Here is a 9,538-nt window from a genome sequence, read left to right as displayed (position 1 = left end):
TGAAAAGGAGCAAACTACACTTATTTTTAAGGTTTAATTTAAGTAAAACAAAGTTCAAAATGATACTTATGTAGACAATTAAAATCTGGTTATACTGTCACTTTTGAATTATGGTTTATCTGTAATGGCTTTCAAATACTGAAAAAAAAAATTAAAAAAAACTTTACTTATGTTTATGAACATATCATTTCAGATCATATACTTATCTAGATTGTGGATAACATATTTTAAATGATAAAAGTCATTATTTCGTTAAATTTTAAAACATTATATTATTCGTACATTAATAAAAAAAAAAAAAATATTTATAATTATTGTGTGAATAATAATAATAAATAAATAAAAAAACATAAAAAAAAATTTAACAATATTTAACTATTGTTTAAATTATACAAGTATATATAGGTATTAGGTACAAAATATTTTTTAGTATTAGAAAGTATGAAGTATGTAAATTATATTTTATAATTATAAATTAAAAATTGTCATTCAACATTATCTATATTAGAGGTTTATCGACAAAAAGTGCTTAAAAATTCGGAATGTATAAAGCAGCAGTATACCGATACGATATCCGAGGTACTTTGAAACATATAAAAAAAAACTAAAGAGTATCTACACTACATGCAGATACATCGGTACATGTATATGTCTTGTTTCTACTGAATATAGTTGACATAAGAATGCCAATGTCAATTTGGTATTAGAATAAAAAATAAAATAAAAATAGTAAAGATAAAAAAAATAAAAAAAAGTTAAAAATAGTTAGATTAAACTAATAATATAATATATTTTTTTTGTTATTATTTTTTTTATACATTTTTACATAGCAACCGGTTGCTATAACAACTATTTGCTATAAACAATCGCCATCTCAAGTGGTAACATTCTAGGTGTCGGACAAATTAACAGAATGACCCCCAGCCATAAGACATATACATGTTAATATTAAAGAAAAGACAAATTTTGCTATTTAACGAACTGTTAAAGAACCTAATACCCACACTACACCTACGCTTAGTCGAAGAAGATTAGTCAAGCATAATATTAGCAACCGGGTCTTAATCATGGGGCGCGAAAGGAATTTTAAATAAACAACTGTAAAAGCACTAAAACTTTCACGAAAACCTTTCAAACTTCCTTGAATTACCAGAAACACGGTCATTGTAGACAATATACAATACTCGAGAACGGGACGAACAAAATAAAAGATTATTTTTTGAATAAGTGATAACGTAGCTCAATTCCATGTAACCTTTGGGTACATTTTAAAATATTTTTTGGCTAATATTAAAAGTAATGAAATGTTGAAAACGGAAAATCGGGTGTTTTACAGTTAATAATATCGTATAAATTTGGAAATTATTCGTGCAAATACATGCTAATGACTGGCTAAATATTGGTTTACGAGTATTTACAAAACGTATAGATCGGGCCGGTAACAAATTGAAAACGGAAATGGGCAGCTGGTGCATTGTGCAATGTACGTACTTTAATAATAGTTTTAATAAGTATATAGATATATTATTTGTGATTCCATTTACTGATGATTTTATAATTTATTTCACCAACAATGAGCTCATTTTGGAGCATTTATGTCGTTTTACAATAATATCGTTCAGCTATGATTTTGAAATATTAGTGAATTCTCTACTTATCTTTGATTAGTCACATCATTTGTAGAAAAATTAAACATAATAATATAATACAAACGGTTAGCGTTAAAACGTCTATACTGTAGGTAGTTAAAATGATTTAAAATTATTAAATAGGTACAATGTGTTTTAATTTTTAGATTCTGAACAGATTGATGAATGTATTGGTTTTCAATGAGGTGTGTGAATATATATACAAACACACATTGTTGTATCGTTGTAATACCAATACGTTCATCAGAATCCAATATGTGTATAATGAAAAAAAAATATTTAGTAATATAGATTGATAAACCATTTTCACATGTATACAATGATATATCATTGAATTCAAATTTAATACACACATTACAGTGACTCACTCAACACTTACTATACAACAAAGCTTTACCAACTTGCTCACTTTTCTTTGACACTATTGCATAAGAAAATTTAATATTTTTCTTGTTTTTGATAATTTACAGATTGAAGATACTTCTATCGCCGTATATTCTGTGGTATAATGTCTGGGAACGATCGTAGTAAATTTCATGCGGGACGAAGGCTTAAACGGTGACAAGTACTTAGTGCAACATAAGGCTGATGCTCGGTAAGCTCATCTCCGGTCGAACAAGTTTCCGATTGAAAACTTAAATAATTGTAATTATTTTTACCAAGAAAACCATGTTCGATAGATTATTATAAATTAATTAAGTTATAATTGGAAAAATTGAAAAAAGCGATAAATTTTGTTTATTAAAAATAATATTTCTATAATTTTAATTCATACTGAGTAAGAAGTACTTCATAGCAAGTAAGAAAAAGTGAAAAAATAATTGATGTACGAGAGTAAAAACAATCATAAATATAGTTAGATGTTATTATAAAAAATATAGTTTATGATTAAAACATTAATCGCGTTAGGTGGATGAAAACCGACGACGGCGAAACGAGTTAATGTCAACGAGTCGCCGTCGTCGTCGTCATCGTTGACTACTGACAACTTAATGGGTCGAGGCGTTATCACAGGTATTCAACCTTGAATACCCGCCGTCGTCTGTCGGTCACTGCACAAATGTGAATGCAATAAACGTTCAAAAATAACTATTATTGACCTAAATATTATTATTATTGTTATTTTATTTGAAACCGCTACGTACGTGTCGTATTGTATTATTATCGATGCAAAGGCGGAAGCCGCTTATTGTAATCGCCAACTATACAATCAGTATATCCATTATTATCGTCACGGTAATATTATACCTGATATGTGGTATAATAATTCGTCTACTGTATTATGTGCTCGGTGGTTATTGTTATTGGTTTTTGCTACTTAGATAATCAAAATTTAATGTTTGTTACGTTTATCGCTGACTGCAATTTCGTATTACATTTTTTTTCTGCAGATTTTTCAGCTACAATAACAGTAGGTATAGTCTACATGCCTGTTTTCTTTTTCTATATTCCTAATTATAATATAATATATTACTATAATTTAACGTAGGCGTGTCGTAGAATGAAAATAGATATTACGCACGTCTCTCGAATTGAACTGCCTTCCATACTTAAACTTTGTCATAATATTTTGTTTAGCTTTTAATTGTAGTACATCAGTGGCTTTTTCTTTTTCATCAGACATTTTTTTATTAGTAGGGTAAATAATTTTTTATTTTTTGTGAGAAATTTATGTTTGGCTACTTGCTTCCCTATTGATTTTTTCATAAGATATTTCCAGTAAAGTATTGGCAAATATTTTTGGGGTCGGTAATTTGCTATTTTTCCAAATAAATAATCAAAATAGATTTTATATGTTTTATTTTAAGAGGGGCTTTATTAAACTCAATATCATCTAAGTATTTCATTATTGATACTATTTGAGTAATAAAAATAATTATGATAGTTATATTATTCTTTATAAATTGAATTGATCTACCTTAAATTATATCTAAAAATTTATTTTTATAAGATTTTTTTTCAATACCTAGCTAATACTACAATATACGAGAAGTTCTTCGTTCGACATAATATGGTCTCTTAAAATGTTTTTATTTGACTTGAAAAAGTATGTTCTGCTCTTGCACTTAAAGGTGATATTATTATTGAAAGCATATATAAAATATATGTTTCCGAGAATGCTATTTGATAGTTTTCAAATAAGTGTACACGATACAGTTACATAATCAATGATTGTTGTTACTTCACAATCATTTGTTTTTTATGTATTTTTATTAATTTCGGTAATAGTTTTAATTCTGTCATCAATCTGTCTGAATTGACATCATAATAAAATGAAAGTGGTCGTATATTTTCCATATCCAAAAATATTGAAATTATAAGATTTAAAAACCTATTCCTTTTAAAATTGGATTGTTGTTATTATGATTAAAATCGTTTGTTAAATTTACTAATCATTTTATCTATTACAAGTTAAATACCTATCATGATATTTAAATCGTTAGTATTTTATATGATTCTGTAAAAAATGTAGTGAACATTGAAGATAGTTTCACTATTCTTTACTGTTTTTAGGCTGTTAATGTTATTATTTTTAGCAGCGAAAGGCTTAACTTCATTCATCAGCTCATACAATTTACGACTGTATTTCTATATTTATTTTCTAAATTAGTGCATTAATTAGATCACAAATATAGAGTTCAAGTCTGAATCAGATTTTGCAGGTAATTTGATACAATTTTCAACTAATTTTACTATATTTATAAATTAAATATTATTTATTCAACTGTTTTGAAATAGAAATATTAATATTCAACTAAAATATTAATAATATATTTTGTAATAATGGAATTTTTTTTCAATTACGAAACTTTTTTAGTTTTTATTTAATTATGTTGTTCATATTTTTAATTATAAATAAATAATGCATTAAAAATCTTTTACTCATATTTTGCATTGTTTTTTTTTTTTTAATATTTAGTACTTTCAAATTTCATCCGTGGATGATAAATTAAGCCATATGTGCTTATTTATTATATTCATAAATTGTTTGAATTATAATTTGAAAAAATAAAGAAAAAAAGAGGAAGGAGCGAGAGAGAGAGCATTTTAAATTTGAACATTTTCTCCAAGTTTTATCAAAATCTCTACAATATTTTATTGTGTGGTTTATTTAGCATATTTTATTGTTAAGTGTTATAATCACCATACACTGTAAATGTGCAAATGCGGGCATAGTATCAAAACACAAAATGAATTATATTGTAAATTTGTAACATACGTCTGAACTTTTAATTACATTTTTTAAATTGCAAGACAAAGTTTGTTCCTTTAATGTATAATAAAATTAAATAACTATCATAATTCATAAGTATGAAAATTAATTATTATTATACCAACTTAAACTTCTAAAAATATTTTATAAAATCAGTATTTATAAATCACATTACTAAATACTAAGTCTAGAATTAATAAAATTATGAGTATTGCACCTAAAATACATTATATTTTATTTTAGATATGATGTACCTAATTATATTTAAGTATTTGAAATTTCATTTAAAAATTCAATATTATTGTGTTTGTCCAATGTAAATAAATGAATCAAAATCTATTGCTTGTATCAATCCAACTACAACACAACTTAAAGAAAAACTACAGTTATTTGTATCTATTTTCAGTAGATTCAAGAAAATTGATTCATGTTTAAATTAATTAAAGCATTGTGAAAATTAAAATTTTTCAAATTTACGTATAAAACAGTATTATTTAAATAAAAAAAAATAAAAATGAAAATAATATAAGCTGATTATAAATAGATTTTTCAGCAGGAACCTGTAGTTTAAGTTAAACATTTTTCCTGACAGTTTTCGACTTAGACAAATTAGATAGCAGTGATAACCGTATTAGGAGGTATGTGTTTTCTCTGTTTTATAAGCTCGGAAAATTTGTAATTTGCAGAATCTATGTTTTCGTATTGTTAGTTTTGATATAACAATAAATAATTAACTAATTAACCTATTATACATTTATATGTAAGTATATTATCTGTATTTTCTTGTCGTTTTTCGGTATATTAATTTTAAAAGTGAGTCATAGGTATATAAAATATTATAAGATTTAAAAACCCTTATAAATATTTTTAAAATTAAAATACAAAAAAAACCGACACGAGAACACAGGTAATATTCTTAACTTTAATTTGAAAATAATGTAATTTACTGGTGCTTAAAAAATTTATAACGAACAACATGAAATGGATTTGGTAGAACACAATTGTTTATACATTACACATTTGTAAGATGAAAATAACAGCTGTGAACATCATGTCTACTTATTTTTATGAGAGTTACTGAGTGTAACATAATGCAAATGTACGGGTATACGGGTAAAGGGAATAAGTTTAATTAAGTATTTTTTCGGAAAATTAATAATATGTTTGATTTCTGTACTCAATTTGTATTAATTTTTCACAGAAGATTCTAGATGAGGAAAAATGTAATCAATTATTTTGATAATCATAATTACATAAAACAATATTTGTTCAGTATAGCGTATAATAATCTAAGAATGGACTCATTTACTTTTCTAATTTATCTACGCACCGTTCTATTAAAATATAGACACTCATATTTGATAATAAATTATAGCATTGTAAGTAGATAATTATTCTACAATACAGTTGGACTGAGTACGATAATTGGCTGTTATTATGCTTAAAGTCACATATTATAATCATTTTGTATGAGTTAAATTAAAATAGGTACTACTTGAATTATTTTCTTTTTATAACACCACATATAGGTATTAGGGTTTGAAATCACTACTGTGGATGTAATGCGTTTCAGCTATCGCTAGCCAATTAAAAAAGGAAAAAAGGGCACTTCAAATATTGTAACTTGGATGCAAATATAGAGCATTTTAGAAAAATAATATCTATTTATATGTCTTTGGATAGAATGTAATATCATCTTAAGTAAAATTGTTAAACAGCTTGTAATGTTCGGTACGTTAATAAAACGTAATAAATTTTTTTGGGAAAAACGAGCCATATAGATATTATTGGTAATAATAAGATAATCAACACTTTGTTAGAATGTATAAGCATATTGAAAATTTTTTATTTCAAACATGTCTTAGTTATTTATTTATAGAATGATATCTTATAATAGGTATCTTATAAATAATATAATTTAAAAAATTGGAAAATAATTTTAAATATTTGTTAAGGTATTTAAATTTATGTTAGCAAGCTTTTATTGTGGCTCTTGTTAAAAATTTTACTACCAAAAAATCAGTTTGACCATGCAAATTCCATCCATTAAAAAAAAAAAAAAAATAAGATATAAATAAAAAAAGTAATAAATATATAAATTACTATTTTAAAACTCAAATTAAATTATGATGTTTAAAATATTAATTTATATGCTGTAATATCCCCCTCTTCACCGATCATCGCTTCTATTCGACTTGTTCCCTAAGGCAAAGTTATGTTTATATTAATGAGGTCTTGGGGACTCGACCTCTGTGTATATTATTAACGCTAGAGATTAGTGTTACCTAATTTAAGTAAAGTAGGTACTCACTCGAATCTTGATACTCATAATTTAATGGAAATACTGTATATTGATAAAATATAAGACAGATAACTTAAAATAATTTATAAAGAATATTATGAGAGTTTTAATTTGATTATGGTGTACCGGCGTGCCGTGAGTGTGGGTGTTCGCTGATGGCCGCGATGATCGTCACGGAGTCTTCTTCGCAGCAGTCGTACTTCTATTCGTGTTTTTCCTGAACTGCTTAAGCCTTGGAAATTTTAGTTAGTTATCAACGATAAGTTTTAATATTTTATAGTTCGGTAGTCAATAATAATATTATTGTTACTTCGGTGTTGATTTCGAAACAGAATCTTAAAATAATTTATTAGTTTTGTCTTAATTTAATTTACTTGTCATACATTACTATAAATAAAATAAAAATAAATGAATATTGTATTATAAAAAACAAAGTCACTAAAGTGAAAATAAACTTTCGGTTATTCCCATCTTTTTCGTCGACTGTCACGCGCAAACTTGTAGGCATTAAACCACTAAATTATTTTATTTTCTGGGAATATTATCTTGCTTGGTAGCGACAAGTGTTAAAAGCAAACGCATATACGTATGAAAATACATTTTGTTCCCGTTGGCTATACTTTGATATAGCTCGTATCGTTGTATAATATTAATAATATTAAAATTTTACTAAACATATGATTATGGCATACTAAAAATATTAATACTGACTAATATTAAAACTGTTCATAAAGGTTTCAAAAACAGGATAGACTGAGCTTACCAGACCTGATCATTCTACTGCAATGGTGCAACAAGTATACTCAACCAGGCCATGGATTTAGATCTACAGTTTATTGTTGTTCATAGGTACGTTAATGCCTGCCTAATGTAATCGATTATATTATAGACCAGGTGATATACCAGGTCTTAAATTATATGGTGTTATGTACGTCACAATACATTAATACATTAAACAATATATTTATATATTTACAATATATATTTGTGTATGTAATCATGATACGAGACTTGACAAAAATTGTTTTTGAAGAGAAAAAATAAGTTTTTCTTTTACATATAAAAATAAATAAATAACCAGAATGGATTTTGATTTTAAAGTCAGTTTGTTAATTCATAATGTTATCATAGTTATTAGCTACGAGTATTTAGGTATAATACTCGTGTCTCGTTTATAGGTCGACTGGCTATTACGTTAGATGGATTATTTTATTTTATTGGTCGAATATTCTGTTTATCAGGTTTTGTTATCGTAACCAGCTTTGGATGGACGTGTGGTATTGTTTAAAATACTCGGTAAATGAGATTATTAATAACAACTTTTGAATATTTTTAATAAATTTTCATAAAAATATCGGGTATTATATAAAATTATAAACTTGATTTAATTTTATAGTATACATTGCATAATTATTACGCGATTTAAAATATTAAATCAGATTAATAAAATTTCCTTTAAAATATACGAACAAGTATTTCAAATATTTCGATTTCATCAATGGAAATCATTTCTTGTTTTATTTTTGCTTAAACGTCATGGATGCTAAATTATTTTAAAAGTTAAGTTGTTCACTACGAAAGTTTATTGTTTTAATTTATTGATAATAATAATAAGTAAATAAGCAGCAAAACGCCATAATACCAATATTAACAAATATCATTCTAGTAAAACGAAGGTAGCACAATGCACACTAGTTATAAAGGTTGATTAAATTGTTTTAAAATTTATATTTTTATTTTATAATTATATTATTATATTATACTGATAGTTATGCGTGTACCAAGCAAAATATTTTTCCTCGAAATATTAATCAAAACTTCCTATATTGACTTTATAAAATTTATTATGCGAGGTCATCATCGTTTCATAAAAATACTTGTTTGATAAAAATTTAATAAACAGTTATAAAAAAACAAACATTAATTATTGTAAAATCGGCGAAAAAAATGTATAGGCAACATAACTTCTAAGTAATCATTTATTATTTAGTTAATCTGAAAACTTTTGAACAGTCATTTTTATGTTTTTTTAGATTCTGAGAAAATTAATATAAATTTATTGGTTTAACATTGATTTAAGGGTTTTTTCACTATCTAGTATTGTTTCTGTCATTATTTTTTAAAGAAAAAATATGTATGATACAATTGTATTATTGTCTGTAAGTCAAAAAGGTTGAAAATTTAATTCAACGTAACTCATAAGTTGTTTTTACAGTAAAATTTGACGAAATTTGTCAAAATCATACACCTTTTTTTGTTTTTGAAAAAAAAAATAGTTTTAATACTTCGTTTTAATTTTGTTTTACTACTATTAAAATACACTTTTCAGCATAAATTATGTACAATAATAATTTAAAAACAGACGTTTTTGAT

At 25.2% G+C, this 9,538-nt stretch overlaps 1 long non-coding RNA gene across 1 annotated transcript; it reads left to right on the top strand.

The window, feature by feature from the left end:
* Nucleotides 1-901: 901 nt before the first annotated feature.
* On the top strand, nucleotides 902-8,145 carry LOC126552710 (uncharacterized). Its single transcript, XR_007606123.1, has 3 exons — nucleotides 902-1,483; nucleotides 2,120-2,244; nucleotides 7,900-8,145. It is a non-coding gene; the product is annotated as an uncharacterized LOC126552710 (long non-coding RNA).
* The last annotated feature ends 1,393 nt before the right edge of the window (nucleotides 8,146-9,538 follow it).

Source organism: Aphis gossypii, chromosome X (assembly GCF_020184175.1).
Source record: "Aphis gossypii isolate Hap1 chromosome X, ASM2018417v2, whole genome shotgun sequence".
Classification (NCBI taxonomy): Eukaryota; Metazoa; Arthropoda; class Insecta; order Hemiptera; family Aphididae; genus Aphis; species Aphis gossypii.
This window is presented reverse-complemented; position numbering and strand designations above follow the sequence as displayed.